The sequence below is a fragment of the Rosa rugosa genome, chromosome 1 (assembly GCF_958449725.1).
Source record: "Rosa rugosa chromosome 1, drRosRugo1.1, whole genome shotgun sequence".
Classification (NCBI taxonomy): Eukaryota; Viridiplantae; Streptophyta; class Magnoliopsida; order Rosales; family Rosaceae; genus Rosa; species Rosa rugosa.
This window is the reverse complement of record NC_084820.1, coordinates 39,265,769-39,276,511: the sequence shown is the minus strand read 5'-3', so window position 1 is coordinate 39,276,511 and position 10,743 is coordinate 39,265,769.

Genomic DNA, 10,743 nt, shown 5'->3' with positions numbered 1-10,743 from the left:
GGCAATTGTTTAACACAGACTTGCACTATATACGTCGGTTTCCAGTTATAAGTAGGGGAGATGGAATGAGAGGGAGGGATTCAAATGGTTTGAGGGCTCCAATTTATAGAGAAATAAGGAATGGGGGATATGAATAATGGGTTGAGGATGATACATATCATCGACAAATTGGCCATCAATTTCTTGTTTTCTAGTGTTATTATAGAGAGGATTATATATATCTGTGTGTTTTTTCTTTTTGACTCCTTTATCTTTTGGTTTGTCTTGTATATCCTCATTGTACCCAGCCCTTCTCTGCTGTCCCTCCCTAAAACGATCGACATTGTGAAGCTTAGTCATCTTCTTGTATTAATTATTGCCACGCTTGTACAATTATTCATTTTAAATCAGCAACAAAACCATATATGCCAAAATTTATTTAACAATCTCTTTGTTTTTGCTGATTAAGTTTATAGGCAGAAATGATTATTGCCACATGGGTCCGATGTGGATGTTGAATGAATCTCAAATCTCATCTCATGGTTCTGAAAAATAAATCTGCTCTGTTCCAATAGTATTAGTTTGTTTATCTGAATTCTCACTGTCATTTTCAACGAACCATTATTGTCTTTTTCTTTGGTTAAAAAAAGGAAAAAAATTGAGGTTTTGTCCATTTACCCCATTTCTAGGGATTTTTTTCCCACTTACCCCATTAAGTTTTTTAATTTCCCCTTACCCCATTATATTAGTCTTCCTTAATACCCTATTAAGTTTTTTTTTTGTTTTTTTTTAATACTATTTTACCCTCACCTATTTGTTACTTAAAGAGAGAGAGAGAGAGAGAGAGAATGGAAGAGAAAGAAATCATAGGAGACTTCACTGGAGCACGGTCACGGGATTTCGGCTAACTTTCGCCGGAATCCAGTCACCGGTGGCCGGATTGTGGTCACCAGCCGCCACCCACCGGACTTTTCTGAAAACCTCGCCGGAGGTCCCCAAAGAGGTCGTCGGAAATGTTTATTGCCCCCAATAGACGTCTATCGCCTCCAATTGTCTCTTGCCCCCTAATAGACGTCTATTGCCTCCCAATAGAGGGGCAATAGATGTCAATTGCCCCAATAGTCTCTTGCCCCCTAATAGACTATCTATTGCCTCCCAATAGACGTCTATTGCCCCCAATAGATATTCAACAGACCTCTATTGCCCCTCGATAAAACTTTTTTTCTTTCATTCTTCCCTCATTTTACCAAAAAAAAAAAGAAACAAATCTACCCTCATTTTACCTAAAAAAAAAAAAAAAAAACTAAACTGATTTGGGCACCCATGTCCACTTATCCCTTCTTTTCGGGTAGCAGACCCAGGACTGGAAGTAGTCTTCCGGCGAGGCAAGGGTCGTGGATGATGTCGCTGACATCCTCCGGGACCTCGATCCCAGAGCCTCCTCGAAACCAGATCTGATTGCGCGACCTCATTCCTCCTCGACAATATCATCTCTGCCCTAGCCGCCGCCGGTTGGAAGCTCTGGTTCCTAAACCAGAATCGAAACATGAAGCGAAGAGACGACGCAGATGACGACGACGACGACGACGTTGAAGGAGTCGCCGGGAAGGAGAGTTCGATGTTGTCGGCTGTAGGGGTTTGCGTTATCGCCTGGGTGAGGAGTGATGTCGCCGGCGGAAGTCGAATCAGCGGTGAATTTGAGTGTGTGTGTGTGTGTGTGAGAGAGAGAGAGAGAGAGAGAGAGAGAGATGAGAGTGGCATTATGTAGTTTTTTAGTTACATTAAGGCCAAAATTGACATTTTACGTTAAATTGGGTTAGTAGGAATAAAATTTTGTTGATAGAGTAAATGGGAAAACATTTGCTCAATTTTGTGCTTTGAGTCAAAGTCCCAAAAAATTTGTCGATCGGTTAATCTTGTCTGGTACCCCGATCACTGTAAATGACCACTATCTAGGTCCTTTGGGTACCTCTGGACTAGTAGACCATAATTTCAATTCATATGCATGTTATGAAAAACAACAAGAATTTTAACAGAAAGAACTCCGATCACGTGTGAGGATACCTACTTACAAAGATTTGAACGTTGCCGGCCTCTCAAAAAAAAAAAAAAAAAAAGAGAAGAAAGAAACAGAAAAAAGAGAATGCGCGCCCACGAACCAGATGTCCAGAAACAAGAATGAAAAGAATGTCTTTCATTTGGTTATCTCTCTTTTTTTTTTTTTTTTTGAATAGGTTATCTCTCTTTGTTTAACAACATTTTTAGTGATGATAAAAATATGATTTGGTTGAAATGAGAGATATTTTTTCTCTCTACCTATACCCTAGCAGAGTAGCAGTCAGCAATCAGCGGTTCAAGGTATTTTCATACTTTTCATCGACAACGTTGATTACGGAGACCTTTGTTCTCTCTTTACCACTCTCTCCTCTCTCCCATCCCTTTCGATTCTCCCTATCTGTTCTCTCGTCCCTTTCTGTTCTCCCCATCTCTTTGATTTTGGTGAAGGAGTTTTTCTTTGTTTCCAATGGCTAGACTCTTTGGGCCTTGGTCATACTTTCTCCCTAGTGTCCTAATTCTCACATATGTCCTCTTCTTCGAGGCCTTGCTTCTTGCATTGAAAATTGATCTGGTGGTCCTTTTGGTTGCATTGATGGCTTTAATGTTCATTTGTTGTGGTGTTGTGGGTTCACGGAGTCAGCTTTCAGCGGTGATGGGGTCACACATCTCTTGTGGCGAAATGGTTAAGGATAATGGTGCACGTCCTCTTTTGCAATGAGTTTCATGGTTCTAAGAGCAAGTTCACTCGTTGAGTTACTAGGTCAGATAATATTCACTACTTTTTTATGTTTAATTACACCCTCTGGGTCACTGGCACAGTTTTCAAACTAATTTGGGTCACTTTCTGGGTTAATTTTGTGACCTACAAACTGACCTGGGTCATTCTAGGTCAGTTTGTAGGTCACGAAACTGACCTAACTGTGACCCAGATGATGGAAATAAAGATAAAAAAGCAGTGAATAATATTTGACTCAGTGACCCAACGGGTGAACTTACTCTAAGGTTGTTAACAGTGACTATAGTTTCTGAATGGTAGTGGTTGCTAGGGTTTCTTTTTAGGCCAAGGTTAAGTTTGGGCTGTGCACTAGCTTTTGATATGGTGTTTTTTATGCTAGGTGACGAGTGCTGCTCTAAAGTAAAATTTATATAATTATGGTAACTATACGGTTAAACTTAAGTATGGAGATATTAGCAAGCTCTAAAAGAATTGGTCGCACCAATGTTCTGTTAGCAGAAGCTATAGATCTCTGAGACACTTTAATTGAAGCCAAAAGAAAAGGTCTTTGTAACATGTTGGTAGAGGGTAATCCTTAGCTGATAATTAAGTGCATTACTGGACAACACAATATACCATATAGATTGAGATCAATCATTTGAGATATCTGAGACATTGCAAATCTTTTCTCTTCCATCAGTTTTAAACACATATTCAAAGAAGCTGTACCTACATGTACGTTGCAAAGCATAATTAGCTATAATCAGACACACTCATCGTACCGCCAGAGGTACCAACTATCATCAAAGGAGTAACCCACAGATAGGCAGCCAGGCGGGCCACGGCCGGAGCACAAGAGTTCCCCAGGATCACCGCTGACGCGCCGCCACGCACTCTGCCAAGACGGCATCAGAAGCTACTGAAACTGGGAATTGAAGCACATCAGTCCCACATCGAAAACAAGGAGAAGATCAGACCTCTCCTCACCTATAAAAGGTCCTCTCTTCTCCCTTCATTAAATTACGCATTAACTCTCATTTATTATTGTGCTGCCTATATATCAACTGACTTAGGCATCGGAGAAGTGAAGACCGCCCAACGCGGTCTCCTTCTGACGCCTTGTCTTTCATTTGGCAGCTAGCAGGAATCACCAAGCATACAGAGTAGCGGTCCGCCCGCCGGACCCGCGTTAAACGAAGGTTTGGCTACCGCCAGACTTTGAGCATTAACATTGGCGCCGTCTGTGGGAATCCTTGAACAAGAGGTCATCCCATCACAACTACCATGACTAGCGGTAGCGGGGGAAACGCCCATGAGCAGGCAGACCAGTCCGCCATCCCCCAACCATCCAATCCAGCGGTAGGTGTTAACCGCGCACTATTCAACACCCCAACTAACCCTGGCGGTGAGACGGATCCAGGCAGCAGCCGCCCACCAGGCCAGGACCTCGCCGCCATGTACGAGTTGGCACTGGCAGACCTTTACAAGGCAAACAGAGAACGTGAAGAGGAGCGCAGAGAGAAGACCGAGGCCCAAAAGCAGGTGGCTGCGCTGATGTCACGTTTTGATGACCTGAAAAGGACGTTAGAAAGAACCGCCAACCCGGTACAAAGCGAGCATTCGCATAGTACAAGGCGTAGTCATCCCAACGCTGGTGCATTGGGACCGGAACCAGTTGTACAGATGCAGGTCCCGCTGGACCCCCCTGAACTACTGGGGATGGGACCACCGCCCATTCCCCAACTCATGTTGGAGCAGGAAGCAGAGTCGGTACCACGCACCAACCGCTCGGAAATTAGGGCAAGAACTGAGGGTGGTCCGCCTGCGCCAAGGCATAGGCAGACCCAGCGGAGTACATGTGCCGGACCCGCTGGCGACGCAACAGCCCAAATTCTGGAGAGGATGCAGCAGTTGGAACAAAGGCTGGTCCGGGCGGAGTCGGGCGCCGCGCCATCAACTCAAAGTCCACTTTTCACGTCCAGACCAGGGCCCTTCACCGCTGCAATCCTACAGGCTATCAGGCCTGCGTACGCAAAAACTCCGAAAATGTCGCATTACAGCGGTACAACCGACCCCTTCGTCCATATGGACACCTTCAAGAAGGTCACCAACAACAAGGGATTTGACGACCCCACTCTGTGCCACTTGTTCAGCGAAACACTGGACGGGGAGGCAATGAATTGGTTCTTCGAATGTCCGCCAGGATCCACCGACTCATTCAACGCACTGTCACATACCTTCCTCTCCCGGTTCATCTTACTGTCCGCCGGACATCATAACACGAGTCAGCTGTTCAGCGTCAAACAGGGAGAGAATGAGTCACTCAAGGCATTCGTCACAAGGTGGCGAGCGGCGGCATCTCAGTGCCGCGATCTGGACAAATCGATGGCATCGGCGGCCTTCAAGCAAGGACTCCTCAAAGGGCCGTTCCTCTATCACCTCAACTACAATCATCCAAATGCGGCATATGACCATATCATGAGTGAGGCGGTCATTCACGCCCAGGCGGAATTCATTACATATGGAGAAGTCCCACCGCCACCGGTAACGCCAGCAAAGGCCACACAGCCTACCTCCAGTCATGAAACCGTTAATAAGGCACCCGCCGCATCACCAACTGACAAGAAGAGGGAATGGCCACAGGGTCACTACCAGAACAAGCGGCAGAAGGATCAATACCACAAGGGAAACCGCCCAACCCAGGAAGATAACAGCAATAGGCAAACGGAGTCTTCTCAACGGTATGCAGTGTTCACGGTCCTCACAACCTCGTACGAGGAAATATACAATCAGTGCAAGGATCAGATCCCGCCACCTTCTCCAGCAAAATACCCAAAGACGGGCAAACCCAAAAACACCGGCAGATGGTGCAAATACCACGAGGACAGCGGCCACAATACCAACAGCTGCAACGCACTCAAGACGGCAATTGAGACCTTGTACCGTGAAGGCAAGATGGAACAGTTCAAGGTGCGCCAACCGCCACCAGTGATCGCCAACGTAGAGACGTTGGGCCGCATCAACACAATCGACGGCGGTGCTCCAATCACGGGCTTGTCTCACAGAGCCAGGAAGCGTTACGCACGCGTTAATCACCCAAAGGAAGTCTGCAATATCCGTTACGAGAGATCCGCCAAGGTCCCAAAGGTTGGTTGGGAACCTATCACATTCTCTGAGGAGGAAGAGCGCGGGGTGCACCTACCCCATGATGACCCCTTCTTGGTCGACGCCATTCTTGGTAGGTTCTCAGTGGGGAGAATATTGGTAGATAGCGGGTCCGCTGTCAACGTCATATTCAGCGGTTGCTACAGCCATCTCAAGCGGAATAACAAGTTGCTCCAGGATCATGAGCCACTGCTCAGCTTCTCTGGTGACGTCACACAGCCGCTTGGTTCTGACTACATGCGGTTGACTATTGGCACTAGTCCGTGTATGGCAGAGGTACATACAGAATTTATAATCGTTGATTGTCTCAGCTCATATAATGCCATCCTCGGACGACCGGCGCTCAACAAGCTTAAGTGCATTATCGCCGGGTACATGCTTCTCCTGAAGTTCCCCACACCTAACGGCACTGGCAGTGCGAGGGGAAGCCAGCAGTTGGCACGCGAGTGTTATTCAACGACTATGGCACGGTCAACACGCCGCCATGATGTCCTAACGGTAGGAAACCAGGCACCGCCACCAAATATCTTCGAGGACCCTAGGGATGAGGAGAAGAAGTATGTAAGGAAGGAGCCGGTCAACCCGGACACATCCTTGAAGGTTGTCTGTATCTCGGACGAGCACCCTGAGCGGACGGTCCGTATAGGCGCCCAACTAGATCCAGAAGTAGAGGCAGAACTCATTCAATTCCTACGTCATAACGCCTCCGTCTTTGCATGGTCCTACGCGGACATGCCAGGTATCTCCCCTGAGATTATCACTCATAAACTGACCATCAAACCCTCTTTTTATCCCAACAAGCAGAAGCGGAGGGCCTTCGATGAAGAAAAATACCAGGCAATCGGACAAGAGGTCGCCAAACTCCAGGACATTGGATTCATCCGCCAAGTCATCTATCCCCCGTGGATCTCAAATTTGGTGATGGTCAAAAAGCCCAGCGGCAAGTGGCGGATGTGTGTTGACTTCAAAAACCTCAACAAGGCATGCCCAAAGGATAGTTTCCCGCTACCCCGTATCGATCAGCTGGTCGATTCCACCGCCGGACATGAGCTCCTCAGCATGATGGACGCTTTCTCCGGATACAATCAGATCAAAATGCACCCCAGCGACCAGGAATGCACAACCTTCACCACCGACAAAGGCCTCTACTGCTACAATGTCATGCCTTTCGGTCTGAAGAACGCCGGTGCCACTTACCAGCGGCTGATGAACGCCATGTTCGCGGAGCATCTGGGAAAAATCATCGAGGTCTACGTGGACGACATGCTAGTTAAGAGCATAAAGGCCGGCGGACATGTGGCAAACCTCAGGATCATAGTAACCATTCTCTTGGCCTATGGTATGCGCCTCAACCCGGAAAAATGTTTCTTTGCGGTCACCGCTAGCAAATTCCTGGGATACATTGTCAGCGAGCGGGGCATCGAGGCTAACCCAGACAAGGTCCAGGCCATCCTTGACTTGGCGGACCCAGAGTACAAGGTGCACGTCCAATGCCTCCAGGGCAAGTTAACCGTCCTTTCTCGATTCATCTCTCGACTCACTGACAAGTGTGCCCCATTCTTCAAACTCCTCAAAACAACGCACAAGAAGGTCATCGACTGGAATCCGGAATGTCAGGCGGCGTTCCAGGGCCTGAAGGAATATCTGGCGGCAGTCCCTCTCCTCTCTGTCCCTGTCCAAGGAGAAACCCTATTCATATATCTAGCGGTATCTGCATCAGCGGTAAGTTGCGCAATTGTCCGAAGGGAAGGCCAAGATGAGCTCCCGGTTTTCTACGCCGGCAGAGGCATGAACGGAGCAGAGACAAGGTATCCTCCCTTGGAACAACTGGCCCTTGCACTTATCGTTGCCACCAGGCGCCTCCGCCAGTACTTCCAGGCCCACACGATCCATGTGTTAACAAATCAACCGCTGAGACAAGTAATGCAGAACCCTGAACACTCGGGGCGCCTCAGCAAGTGGGCCATCGAGCTCAGCGAGTTCGACATAGAATACAAACCAAGAACCGCCATAAAGGGCCAGGCAGTGGCGGACTTCATCGCTGAACTCACCGAACGTCAACCTGAACCCGGTGTAGAGATGGTACCTGGAGCGGAAGTGGTAACCGTCGGGGAGGCAGGTCCCCTCCAGTCGGATTGGAACCTACATGTGGACGGATCCGCCAGCGCCAAGGCCAGCGGCGCCGGAGTCATCCTAACAGGACCCGGGGGACTGAACGCGGAGTACGCGTTGAAATTCAACTTCAAAGCTTCAAACAATGTGGCGGAGTACGAGGCACTGATCGCCGGTCTACTTCTCGCCATTGACTCGGGGGCTGACAGCGTCAACATATTCAGCGACTCTCAATTAGTCGTTAACCAGGTCAACGACAGCTTCCAGGCAAAGGACCAGCAGCTGGCGGCATACTTGGGATATGTCAAAACGTTGCTCAAAAAGTTCAACTTTCACACCATCACACAAATTCCCAGGGAAAAGAACGCCAAGGCTGATTCCCTGGCAAGACTGGCAACCGCCCAGCCACATCAAAGTCCAGCGGACACAAAGGTGGAATGCCTTGACAAGCCAAGCATCACGAAAACCCTAGCGGAGATCTTCAACATTGAAATCAACCCCAGCTGGATGGACGAGATCACTGCATACAAGCGCAGCGGCACACTACCAGATGATAAGGTCAAGGCACGCCAAATTCAGCGGAGAGCAACCCGCTACAATATCCAGAATGGCAAGCTTTACCGACAGGGGTTCACTCACCCCAACCTCCGCTGTTTAACCCCGGAGGAAGGAAAGGTCGTGTTGGCAGGAATCCACGGCGGGGAGTGCGGAAACCACTCGGGCGCCAGATCCCTGGCCAATCGTACAATGCGACAGGGCTACTTTTGGCCTACGCTGGGTGAGGACGCCCGGCAGGTGTCAAGATCTTGCCACAAATGCCAGCAGTTCGCCGATCTCCCGCATGCGCCAGCTGAACCACTTTCAGTCATCATCGGTCCATGGGTCCACTCTACATGGGGCCTCGACTTAATGGGAAAATTCCCAACCGCCAAGGGACAGTTCAAGTACATCATTGTCGCTATCGACTACAACAGCAAGTGGATAGAGGCAGAGCCACTGACGGCCATCACTACCGCCAAAGTCATTCACTTCCTCTGGAAAAACATTTACTGCCGCTATGGTGTCCCACACACAATCATTACAGACAATGGCACACAGTTCAACAATGAGGAGCTCATTTCGTTCACCGCCAATCTGGGCACCAGGATGAGCTTTGCCTCTGTCGCCCACCCCCAAACCAACGGCCAGGTCGAAGCGGCAAACAAGATAATCAAGAAGCTGCTAAAAAAGAAACTCGACACTGCCAAGGGCCTGTGGGCGGAAAAGCTTCCAGAAGTGCTATGGGCCATCAGAACGACTCCATCCTCCGCCACTGGTGAAACCCCCTTTTGTATGACGTTCGGAACTGAGGCCGTTCTGCCTGTCGAGGTGGCTCAACCCACCGCTCGGGTCGAATGCTACCACCCAGAGACCAACGGCGATGGCATCAACCTGGATTTGGACCTCCTAGAGGAAAAACGACACAAGGCCCATTTGCAAAACCTGCAAAACAAACAACGAGTTTCGCGTTTCTACAACGCCAGAGTCAAGGCCCGCAACCTCCAACTGGGGGACTGGGTAATGAAGGAAGTCATTCCAGCACCAACAAAACTCCGCCCAACTTGGGAAGGTCCATATAAAATAGTAGAAGTCGTTAGCCCAGGCACCTTCTACTTAATGGACAAGGATGGAGTCACTACGACCCACCCTTGGAATACCGAACACCTTCGGTATTACTACAAATAGTCATGTCGCTACCCAGGAGCATCTTGACTTATCTAAATTTTTGTTCAATATTTAGCTAAGGGAAGTTACCCAACGGGTACATCCCCACTTTTGTTAACACTGACCAGTCAGTTATCAATGAAACGAGGAATTATTCAGACCATTGTTACCAAGTCTAGCACTGAGGGCAGCTGGCAACGCCGGCAATCGTCAGCGGACCTCGTCCGCTACGTTGTGCACTTGGACCAATCTTAATTCCTTTAATTTTTCATTGATTGCAAAAGAACATCCTAAGTCAAAACTCTAGCGGTATAGACATGTCATCACACAACGTCAAAAATTCCATATTTCATATATTCAGGGCTGGGACTCCCCACCCAAAAATTGTTCATTACATTAAAAAAAAAACAACAAAAGTACATATATTTTCAGCCTCAGCGGCTACACAGTCAAAACAGGGCACGTCCGGCATGTCAGGGGTTGGCCTCGGCGTCGCCTACTTCAGCCTGCGACGGCTGTTCACAGCTTGCTTGGTCAGTCCCTCGAGCGGTAGGACTTGGCGTCTCAATGGTCCCATCCGCCGGAGTCTGATACCCACTGCCTGAGCTGCCACCTCCTGCTGGGGGACTGGGTACTGGCGGGGGTCTCTTCGTCGGCGCTGCATTTTTTGCTTGCGGCGCCTTGGGCAGGGACGCCTTGGCCCAATCAATGGCACCCTTCACTCGCAACATCTCGACATTCGCCAGGGCGCCGGCCTTCGCCGCTTCATTCAGCGCGTTTTTGTATTCCGCCGACTGCTTGAAATTCTCCACAGCGGCGGCGGCGGCTCGGCTTCCATCATCCCTCAGCCGGGTCAACTCACCCTCCAGTCTCTTCACTTCCCCTTGCCTGGCGGCAGACTCCCGCTGCAGGATGTTAATTTTCTTCTCCTTGGCGGTCACACGCTCTTGCAGCAAGGCCTTGTCTTGCTCCAGCTGGGAGACTTGATCATTTCGTTCTATGTCCCGCTG